This window comes from Vidua macroura, chromosome 9 (assembly GCF_024509145.1).
Source record: "Vidua macroura isolate BioBank_ID:100142 chromosome 9, ASM2450914v1, whole genome shotgun sequence".
NCBI classification, from domain to species: domain Eukaryota; kingdom Metazoa; phylum Chordata; class Aves; order Passeriformes; family Viduidae; genus Vidua; species Vidua macroura.
The window spans coordinates 27,040,098-27,050,833 of record NC_071579.1 but is presented as its reverse complement, the minus strand read 5'-3'; the positions used below and the strand labels follow the sequence as shown (position 1 = coordinate 27,050,833).

Here is a 10,736-nt window from a genome sequence, read left to right as displayed (position 1 = left end):
AGTTGTCTGAAGGAAGGAAGGTTGTGCTCAGTGCAGCGTGATGGGGCTTGCAGCATGCCTGGCTTAGCTGCAGCACAGCTGACTCTGCTGTGCCCCCTCCACCTCTGGAGTTCTGCCTCTGGCAGGTGAGGGCCTGTGCAGACAACTCCACTGTGCAGTGCTCATGTGTCCTAAAGGGAGCAAGAGAGTGCAGTGAAAACTGGGACAAAACTTGTGTAGAACTGAAGCAGGACCATGGCAAGAAAAACCCCGGTGCCTGTAATGTATGCATTAATTACAGTGGAAAACAGCACCAAAGAGCAGTGCTATAAATGCTGGCTTGCAAGCAGTGGCCCTGAGCAGCAATCCCAGGAGGGCTGGAGAGGTGGAATTGCTGTTGCAGAAGTGTCAGTCTGTGTGAACTCCAGCTGGATTCCAGCACTCCTGGGAGTGATTGGTGTCTGGGCTTCCTGAGATGTGGAAGGGGCTTTGCATTTGGCAAAGCTCTTCAGCCTGTTTTTATACACCCTTCCTCACCAAACCCCCTCCCTAGGTTGTTTTTCCTAAGTGTGAGAGTGAAGCACAGAAGGGACTTGAATGATTTGGCTGATTGTGGGAACTCAGAGCTTCAGATGAGCAGTATTTCTGCACTGATGATCATTCTGACTGCTGTAGTATAATTATATAACTGCTGCAAATCCATACCTATTTAAGGTGCCTTATCCTAGCTAAAATTATCTTCTCTTTTAGAAGAATGCCCTTCATCTTGAAAATAGCATGCAGGAAGAGTCACTACTGCAAAGATATTAAATGAGGTAAATCTGTGAGAGCTGCTTACTCCCTCTAGAATTTTTGGGGAATTGGAAGCGTAAGATGAATAATTTCCTTCCACTTGCACTGGTTAATGATTTTAGGGAAAAGCAAACTCTTGCAAGGGAAGAATCTGCATAAAGTCCTCCTCTGTGATGTACTTTCTACTCTTCTGCGTTGCACATGCCACAGTAGCATGTTCAAAGCTGTGGCCATCGTTCTGAGGTCTTGGAAATGTTTGAAATTACTTCAGTTTTTCTGCTAAAATTCTGATATAAATATGTATAGGAGCTACTTAGTGTTCCAGAGACTGCAAGAAATCTAAAGAGAACAAATTCAGTAAAAATACACCATTGTCATGGCAAAACTATGATTTCAGTAATCTTTCATCTAAATCTGGAAGTGGTCTTGGTCTACAGGATATTTATTGCTTTAACATGAAATTTCACCTGAGTGAGTGGAACTTGCAGAATATGGCTGAAAGTTGGACACAGCAGCACCTTTGCATCAGTGCAACATCAGCTCAAAGTGATTTGTCAGTTCTCCCATCTGCAGCAGGGGCTTTGGGAATCTTCCCTTGCCCACCTGGCTGGGAGACCAGGAAGCAGTCAAGTGTCAAAACCTGATGTTGCTAAGTGATGGCAAAGTAGCCACCTGCCTTAGCATTTGCAAACCCCCAGTGCTCAAACAGAAGGAAATGAATAGCTTTATTTTCCATTAACTGCGTGCAAGGTGTTTATTCACTCTGGTCCTGAAAGTATCAAACATGTGCATCCCTTTTACTCCAGCTGGAATCTTCAGAGTTTTCAAGTCCCTGTTATGGCAGCTGTTTATTCTGCCTGAGAATGCATCCTCCAAGTAATGTTGTATTACCCTATAGCTGTGAGAGACAGTGCAGTCAATTTGATGATTAAAAAAAAAAACAACCCAACAACCCAACCAAAAACCCAATACAAAACCAAACGGCTTTTTATCACCTAATACAAAGGTAGAGAAGAGGTGGTATTTGTTTAGTTGGTTATAATGTCAGAATCCGTGCAACAGCCCTCTTTATCTTTTCTCTCCTTTTTGTTTTTTTTAAGCTATAGCCTATGTGGCCAAGAAAAATTGTAGCGTTGATTTCTTTTCTTACTATATTTTTTGTGAAAAAGCTGAGAAGAAATACAGATTATCAGATTTGCTAACTACTCTGGGACTGTTATCAGGAAATAGGAGAAGTAGGAGATCTTTCACTTCTTGTCTACTTATTTTACAGATATTAAAAAAAAAATTATAAAGGCTTAATTGCCCTCATGCCACAGGTGAGTCTGCTGTGTTCTGCTAAAATCTGTCTGCTCAATAAAGTACTTGTTGAAAATAATCTCTCAAAGGGAGATGATGAGTGACTTTTGCAGCCGTGACTCATTGGCTCTTCATTTTTAAAATGAAAATATTCCCAAGACATATTAATTTTAAGATCTCATCTATTAAATTCTTGATTAATAACAGTAAGATTATTAGTTTGACAGTGTGTCAAGGCTTGAGGGATTCATATAACGAGTGTTCTCTCTTCAGAACAGGAAGGATAGTTCATTTTTTCACTGAGAAGGACCTGACAAAGACCCAGGTTTAGAACTAGAACCCCTCACCTGAGAGAATGGAAGCTTTCCAGCACTTGTCTCCCCGTGAGGTGCAGTCAGGAATCGAGCTCCCCAAATGAATTGGTCTTCCCTTCATCCAGAGGATGTGGAGCACCTGTGTGTGTGCAGAGGAAGGGTCAGGGGTTTTCAGAAATGAAATCTGTACTGGCATCGGTGATTACTTCCTACTCCTAAAAAATGAGCTCTTCCTGAGTTTTACAGTTCTGCCCAACACAAGTAGCCCTTTGAATGTGAATTGGAGCAATTTCTAGCAGGGCCTTCTGACCCCAGAGAAGCTCTCTTCCAGAGTCAGGAGTGTGTCCTGTGTAAAGAAGTGTCCTCTCCTGGGAATCTTGGTGCCTTGGTTCTCGGCTTTGGCAGTCCCAAAGTGTCACTCAGCTCCCACAGGTAGCTATAAAATCCTGTAAGTTTAGCTTTGCTCTTAAGATTGATCTCTTCATTCACTCTGAGTAATGACTGGAACAGAAAATTGTGTTTCTTTGTTTTATTGAGTAATGAAAGGGGAAATTGTGCTTCCTTTACTAAACAGCCATTGCCAAAAATAGCACCTGACTATATTTTACCTGTCTCTTCTTCCTTACTATTATTTTACTACACTAAATGCAATCTTTTTTTTTTTTTCTCCCTTTGGATTTCTTTCCATCTTTGTGCCCTGAAGCTGCAAACAGCAAATTTTGTGAGTCATATAAATGTTCTGAGACATCAAATTAAGTAGAAACTGGAGAATGAGTTCTCAAAAGGTTGTGAATGCTGCTGACGTCAATCTCAGATAGAAATAAGAAAGAAGATATGGCTGGCAGATCCTGTGAGCAGGACTGTAAGCACATTTATGCTAATTCTGTTGTTGGAGGAGAAATTGTGTTTTTATAAATGAAGACGATAGTCCCAACTGAAGACTTAACAGGCATTCATCTTAGTAACTAGATGATCTTGAGCTTTCATACTTTATGCTGAAATTTGCCTTCAGCAGATTCAAACGAAATTGCTTGGAAGTGACTAAAATGAATGGCAGCATGCTTTCTGCTTTTTCAGCTTGTAATAGAATTCAGTTTCCCAGCTCTACTTCTGCAGAATTCCTCCTTCAAAGTGACATTGCAAAGTATGGGGTTTTCTAATGAACAGGATGCTGTGATGAACCTATTTAGAGATTTTTCTTGATTGTCTCTGGCAGAGAATAGGATTTTGAAAGTAGCAAGGAGTCATGAAAGTCAATTTGTCTTATGAATTATTTTGATAACAGGAAACATTTATCTTGTAGAAAGCTGTTAGTAACACTGTTTTTGAAGTTAAATGCATGCAGATTGCATATGCATATTGATTTGATGGTGCTATTGAAAGTTCCTATAGGTGCGGTGAGGAGAGTGCAAGAAATGACTAAAGGAAAGGGATGCTTGTTTTGTGGAAACTACAGGGAAGTTATTTGTTGTTAGCTTATCAGTGCAGAATGTTTTTGTGTGTGTGCATGTTTTGCCTTTAATGAGTGCAGGAGTTCAAAATGGACAGATAACTGATGTACTTGTTGACTGCTTTATCCTACCTCCATTCAGATGGCTCACTGGAAGCCTGCATCCAATTGTTAATTATTAGTGCTGCAGTGATCACTCTGACTCTAGATGTGTTTTGACCAAAGGTGTATTTCCAGTGGTGAAATAGGAGTTAAAGATGTTTAGCCCTTCTTCAAATCAAGCTGTCTTTTGGAGAGGATCTTACAGCAGCAGATACAATAGTGCCAGGTTCAGAGAGACCAAAGTGAATTGAAGTGAGCCCAGAGGTATTGAAGGAGCAAGGTAATGTGATTGCTGGTTAACTGGATCAGGGCAGCAGAGGAAATGCCTCCACCAGGTATCTGTATTGCTGTGCTCAGGTGCCTTCCTGATGCTGTGAAGAACTTTTGACAGATTTCTGTGGGAAGTCAGTTTTCAGACTGGTGGCACAGCGGGTACCTGGGTATGAAATATTGCATTCAAGGACAGTACGAAAATAAACAAGAACCATCCCTTCAAGTTTAGACATTAAATACAGGCTGGATTTACCTGCAGGTAGCCAGCAAGAGCTCAGCAGGAAAGTAATGAAGTGGGACTGTCTAGCTGGGTACTTGGTGCAAAATGTGTTTTTGCTTTGATGCTGAGGAGAGTGCAGGGGAAGAAGTTCTGGCTCTTGAAGAGTGTGCACACTGTTCTGGGAGTAGAAATAACAAAGAGCAACCCCAGGGACTGGTGCTGCTGCCAGCTCAGGGGACACCAGAGTGAACCCCTCTTAGGGCTCAGGCTTCAGTCACAGGCTCCTTCTGGAAGGGGGACCAAACCCTATCAATTTGCAGTATTTTTCTGCCATAACTCCGTGGTCACCACTGAAAGGGAAGAAGTAGGCAGTGATGGCAAATAATGTGGCTGAAAAGGTATCAGCCACTGAGATAAGAGATAACATGTCTGAGGTATGTGCTGACAGTAGAATTCTAAGGCTTTTGACCAAAAATGATCAGAGATCATCTGGAAGTCACAGTGTACAATTTCATCAGTGAGGAAGGGACCTGTGAGGGATGAGGTCCTTTAAATTACACCTATAGGGTTGAGGAAAAGTTTTGAGTTGAGAGTCTGTGAGGGATAGAAAAGGGTCTGGAGAATTTGCCTGACTCTGCATGGAGGAGGAAGAGAGGTTTTTAGTATTTCAGTTATAGGAATATTTTTGTAATGCAAAGGTAGTCCACCACAAGCTGATTTATTGGAGATTGGCTTCTAAGTTAGGAAAGTGTTTCCCCTGTTTTGTTACTTATGTAAAGTTTTACATAATTATACCTCTCTGCAATTTTGTATGTATTGCAGAAACATCCATTTCTGATTGCTGTTTAGATCAGAAGCTTGTACTGTTCAGGACAGGATGCTGAAACACTTCAGCTGCTAATCTGAGCTGGCACGGTGATTTCTTTATCCCATGGTGGTTCCTCTACCCCATGGTGAATGAGCATAGCGACAGAGAAGCATTTCTATTTCCTGAAGCTTCCTGTTTCTGATTAACCAGCACAAAACTTAGTATCTGCTGAATTGATGCTTATCAGAATTCCTAAACAACTCTTCTGCCCCCAGCAGTGACACTCGATTATGTTTCTCACTCCTAAGCCTCTTAGAGGTTTAGCATTTATGAATCCCCTCTAATACTTTGCTTGACACATTTGCTTAGGCATATGACAGTGATCAGCTGAGAGAAAAACAAGTCATCTCATCAAGTACAAATTGAGGCTTCTAGTAAGGAGAGTGGAGAGGCAAGCTAAGGTTTCCTGCTGTTTGAAGTCAGACTAGAACAGGGCTGTTAAAATAACTGTAATGCATTTAGTATAAAAACAGGCTATGTGCCCACTTCCCAGCCAGCTTCAGAGAGTCTACCACAGCTGGTTTTGTGAGCACTTGTAGGAGGGAGGCTGAGGACTGGGTGCACTGAAGAGAGGTGGTTCAGCTCTCACCTGGTGCTTCAGGATGCCGAGCATGCTGAGGGTGTGTATCTTATACTTGATAGTGGTTCTTCAGCTAAACTGTGGGATAAAACCCAAACACAGGGCTCTGAAGGGCTGCCCACCCAGTGCCTCCTGGTGTGCAGAGTAGGTGATCTAGTGGGAGGGAGGCAGCCCTGGTGCTGACTGGGGTGGTGGCTCCTGCAGCCCCTTAGTGCTCGCTCCTGCCCGTCCTGCACAGAGAAACAGAGCAGTGGCTGCAGAGCTGCTGCTCAGCCAGCCTGGGTAACCTCTCTGCAGTGATTTCACAATGAAGGCTCCTAAGTATTCCTGCAATACCAATGATGTTAAGAAATAGTTGGTATTGTAAGCAGGTGCATTCCAGCTCGGCATACCTTGACAATTTGACAGCAGACAGATGTTTAACTAGGTGGGGTAAGCGATGACTCGAAATACCATCATATAAATCTTGCAAATGGTACCACAGCTGAGCCTCTGGGTATGCCTGGTGAATTGTGATTTCTCAGAGGTCCTGTTTGATCAGAGACTGAGCTCTTCCTTTAACCTGTGATTGAACCCCACAGAGACAGCAGGTATTGTGATGCATCACTAGTGACTAATTTCAACAAGTCAGTTAATTGCTCCTTTGGAGCTGCACAAGGCTGGTTGAAATCAGTTAAATGTTGGTGTTTTAATGGAAATTGTCCTAATATTGCTGTGAAATGGAATGGCAGAAAGAAGCTTCCTACAGCTGCACAGTCTTGCTTTGGTATACATTTCAGCCAGCATATGGTATGCATTTTAACTGAACACATGGAGAAGTAATTTGATTTGAGTTGATTGATTTTGATTACTGGCATGAGGATATGCTAATGAGAAACAATCCAGCATGTCTAAAAGATTGTTTCAATTTCTAGCACAGCTGATACATGTTTGTATCATATGCATGAAAAGTAGGGGAGAAAATGTTGTCTATTTTGAAATTTTTCTCAGTGGTTACTCTGTGGTGAACAGGAGGAGACACATTATTCTCACTGCAGCTTGACAACACATTCTTCTGTCAGTACAAATTAGAACTGATTGAATATATCTAGCTAGAACAGGTGTAGTTTTTGCATCAGGAAATGGGCAATACTGGTAGCTGTAAAAAACCTCAAGCCATTTTCCAGGAAAACTTCTGCTGTGGATCAGGAGGTGAATCTAAAAAGTTTCAGAAGGAGGTTGACTAGAGGTGTGTGAGGTCTAGGAGACCAGCTCAGACCAATGTCTTTGAAATTGGTTTGTTAGTTTTCAGTTTACTGGAGCCTGTTCAGTTTAGATGTTTGTGTACCTGTTGCTTAGGGAGAAAAATCGTAATATCATAGTGGAGGATTTTCAGAGAAGGTGGATTATTGGATGCAACATCTCAAACCTGAGGCTAAATACTTGTGAGCATTCAGTTATAGGTAGGAAGCCTTGCTGTTGTTTTGTGTGGGTATAAACCAGCCAAGGTATGAAGTGCTGCTCTTTGAAAAGAAGCAGAATACCTTCCTTGATGTATTTATTCCTCCTGCACTCTCAAAAAATCATATCAACTTACATAGATTGGGGGCAAATGCTGAACAACATGCATCACTCTAAATATACAACTTAAGACAGTAGAGCTGGTTGTTCTACCCTTATGAATATGGATTGAAATAAAAATCTTTCCAAGTGGTCAGTAAATGAAGCTGAGTCATAGCAAGTCAGTTGGTCTCCATATGGAAGACTTAGAATCACAGAGTTGGTTGGGTTGGAAAAGACCTCTAAGATGGAGTCCAACTGTTTAGCCAGTACTGCCAAGCCCACCACTAACCTGTTTCCCCAGGTGCCACATCCACTTGTCTTTTAAATACCCCCCGGGATGATGACTCCATCACTTCTGCGGACAGCCTGTTCCAGTGCCTTACCACCCTCCAGTGAAGAATTTTTTCTTAATATCCAGTTTAAACCTCTGCTTGTGCAACTTGAAGCCATTTTCCCTTGTTCTGTCACTTTTTAGCAGGGAACAGAGCCTGATCCCCAATTGGCTACACCTCCTTTTAGGGAGTTGTGGAGAGTGACAAGGTCCTCCTGAGTCACCTTTTCTCCAGGCTGAACACTCCCAGCTCCCTCAACTGCTCCTCAGTTGTGCTCCTTCCTCAGCTCCACTGCTCTTCTCCAGACACGATTGATAGCTAAGCCCCAGAATTATTTCCACCTAGCCAAAAATACCCACTTCATCAAGGAAGTATCAAATCTTATTTATATAAGAACATTAAATGATAATCCACCACGTAGTAATTGATAGCAACTGATGTGAGTGACTTATGCAAATAATCACTATGGACACAGCTGCTGCAGGAGAGGAAAAAAGAGCGGGATGCTTTACAGCCATCTCTGCATGACGTTTCTCACACAGGACTTGAGCAATCACACTTGCCTCTGTGTAGCTACCAAGGTGAGCCATATAAATAACATTTATTTAAGTAAACAGGAGCCTCCTGTGTTAAACCTGGGTTGGAGGAAGGAGTAGAGCTCTGCTTCTTTTCTCCCTGCTCTAAAGTTCTGCAGTAGGGTCAAACCTTCTGCATAGGCACAGAGCTACTGCTCCGGGAGAAGAAATTCACAGGTAAGATAAGCCCACAAATGTCAGAGCTGCCGTTGCTTTGTCCCAGAGCAGCTCCAAGGTGATCACAGTGCTTGTTGCACTGTTGGCAGCACAGCTGGCAGTACTGCCAGTGAGGCTGCTGTGGGACTCTGGAGTTCTCTCACCTTTAGGCACTGTGATGTGTGAGGGGAGGAGATGGCACCCCCGAGAAGCAGAAAGTCCCACTGACATATGACATGTTGCTCTGTTGCTAACTGGGGTGTTCTCCTTGGGTACACAACAACACAACCTGGCTTTTCTGCTTTGGCTGTATGTTTGCAGGAGTGGTTCATGGGATGTGAGCACAGCTGCTAAGATCAGGAGGAGGTTTGCTGGTATTTAATCTGTTCCTGTCAAGCAGCAGGGCAGTATCTCCTCCTGGATGTAGCAGAGGACAGCCTCGATGTGTCCATGAGGCTGTTTGTATATGGTATTTGGAAGGTATAGCTTGTCAGTAACACCTGTCTTCATTCAGGTGGGTAAGCAGATGGGCAGTAAAGGCAAATGAACTATACTCTATATATGAACCTGTGAAACCTAATTCTTTGTGGCCAAAACAATATGTATTTCAATGTAACACCTCCAATCTGTATTTCAGTATAAATGAATAGCTACCTCCAGGCTGGCTTTTCTTTTCTTTTCTTTTTTTTTTTTTTTAACCTTTTTCTCTTATATATCAACTCTTCATTCCTTAAGAAGAACACTAACTAGTCCTGGAATGGCTTTGTCATACTGTGTCTATAGATTCCTGTCTTTCACATGCCCCAAAAATTCAGCTCTTCTCTGCAAGGACAGTTGGGATAGAAGAAGATCCGTGGCACTGGAAGTGGTCAGAAGTAATCCATGGAGGTGGGAGATGTTTGTGTAATTGGGAGGGAAATCCTTGCTGGTCAAAGGTCAGTGAAAAGTGTTCTCACAAAGACTCAGCAGACTCCTAAAAGGCCTTGGCATGTGCCCTTGTCTCCCCTGCTTTAACACCCTGTGATGAGCTGCCCCTCCAGCACTGTCCACCTGGAGTGACAGGAGCCTGCTCTGTGATTGGCAGAGTTTGTCACTGTTGAGCAAGTGAAGAAATGGAAGATCAGCTGCTAATCTCAGCTGAACTCAGACAAACCCAAAAAAACTCAACTTCTACAGCAGTGTACCTGGGAGCAAAATCTGGATCAGATGCTCTTTCTGAAGTTACATTGGAAAACTGTGCCCAGAAATTATTTCACTTTCAAATTGTGGGAACTATAATGAATTATGAATAACAAGCTGGTGACTCCTGTGAACAAAGAAATTCTGAAAAGTCCTGTGCTGGTTTATTGCAGCTTCGCACACAACAGGATGAATGAGTTTTCAGCAGGGAAAGTACAGGTTTGTGTTAAAGTATTCAATTTTGTGTTGAAAACACAAAGCTGGAAGGAATGATAGTATCCTGGTAACTTGTGATCTTATCTTCCTTACAAGATTGTGAAACTGTTTACCCTGGCAGTATCAAGTTAATATAGCACATTCTTGCTGAATTTCTTGTTTTCCCTTTTATTACAACTATGTGTTTGCAAACTCTCTGCTGTTATATACTGCTATTTGAAACCTTGTGATCCCTTCAGCAAAACAAATATGCTATTTAAAAGTATATTTATTACTGTTCCTAGTTGATTTTTTTCCTTCAGTTATTCCCTTTCTTTGTTTTAACAATCCTATTAGCACCTGAGAATTCTGACCTAAGCAGAGTCTAATTGAGACACAATATGAAGCTTGTGATTCTGTTTCTCTTTTCATTAGAATTTTTCATTAATTGTATTTTCATCAGTTCCTCCTGGAATCTGAATATATCTGCAAAATTGCAGTAACCACGTGGATATAGAGGTGGTGGCAACTCTGCTTTTCCAGAGTGTGGATATAGTTCTCAGTGCAGTCTGTGCACTAAAATCTGCATTACCATGCTATAAAATGGTCCAACGTTCAGATTATGTCACAAGCTGACAAATGGAAAAGCTCCAAGTGGAGGATACTGCTGCATGCTGGAAACCTCTGTCACACAGCATCAAATCCTGACCTGAGTGTCTTGGATACATGAACCAAATGCATCTTTGTCTTTGAATGTCTTAAGCTTTACCAGATTTTGTCACTGTTTTGTGGCTGCTGAGTTTGGCCTAACTTCTGGAAGTGACAGAAGAAACTCTACACAGTGATGTAAAAACCAATCAAGCAAAAACCCCAACAACCA

The 10,736-nt window shown here is 42.1% G+C and overlaps 1 protein-coding gene across 3 annotated transcripts in view; it reads left to right on the top strand.

Annotated features, from left to right (window-relative positions):
* Window positions 1-10,736, top strand: part of RAB3B (RAB3B, member RAS oncogene family) — a 50,831-nt gene that overhangs the window by 18,128 nt on the left and 21,967 nt on the right. The window lies entirely within an intron of this gene.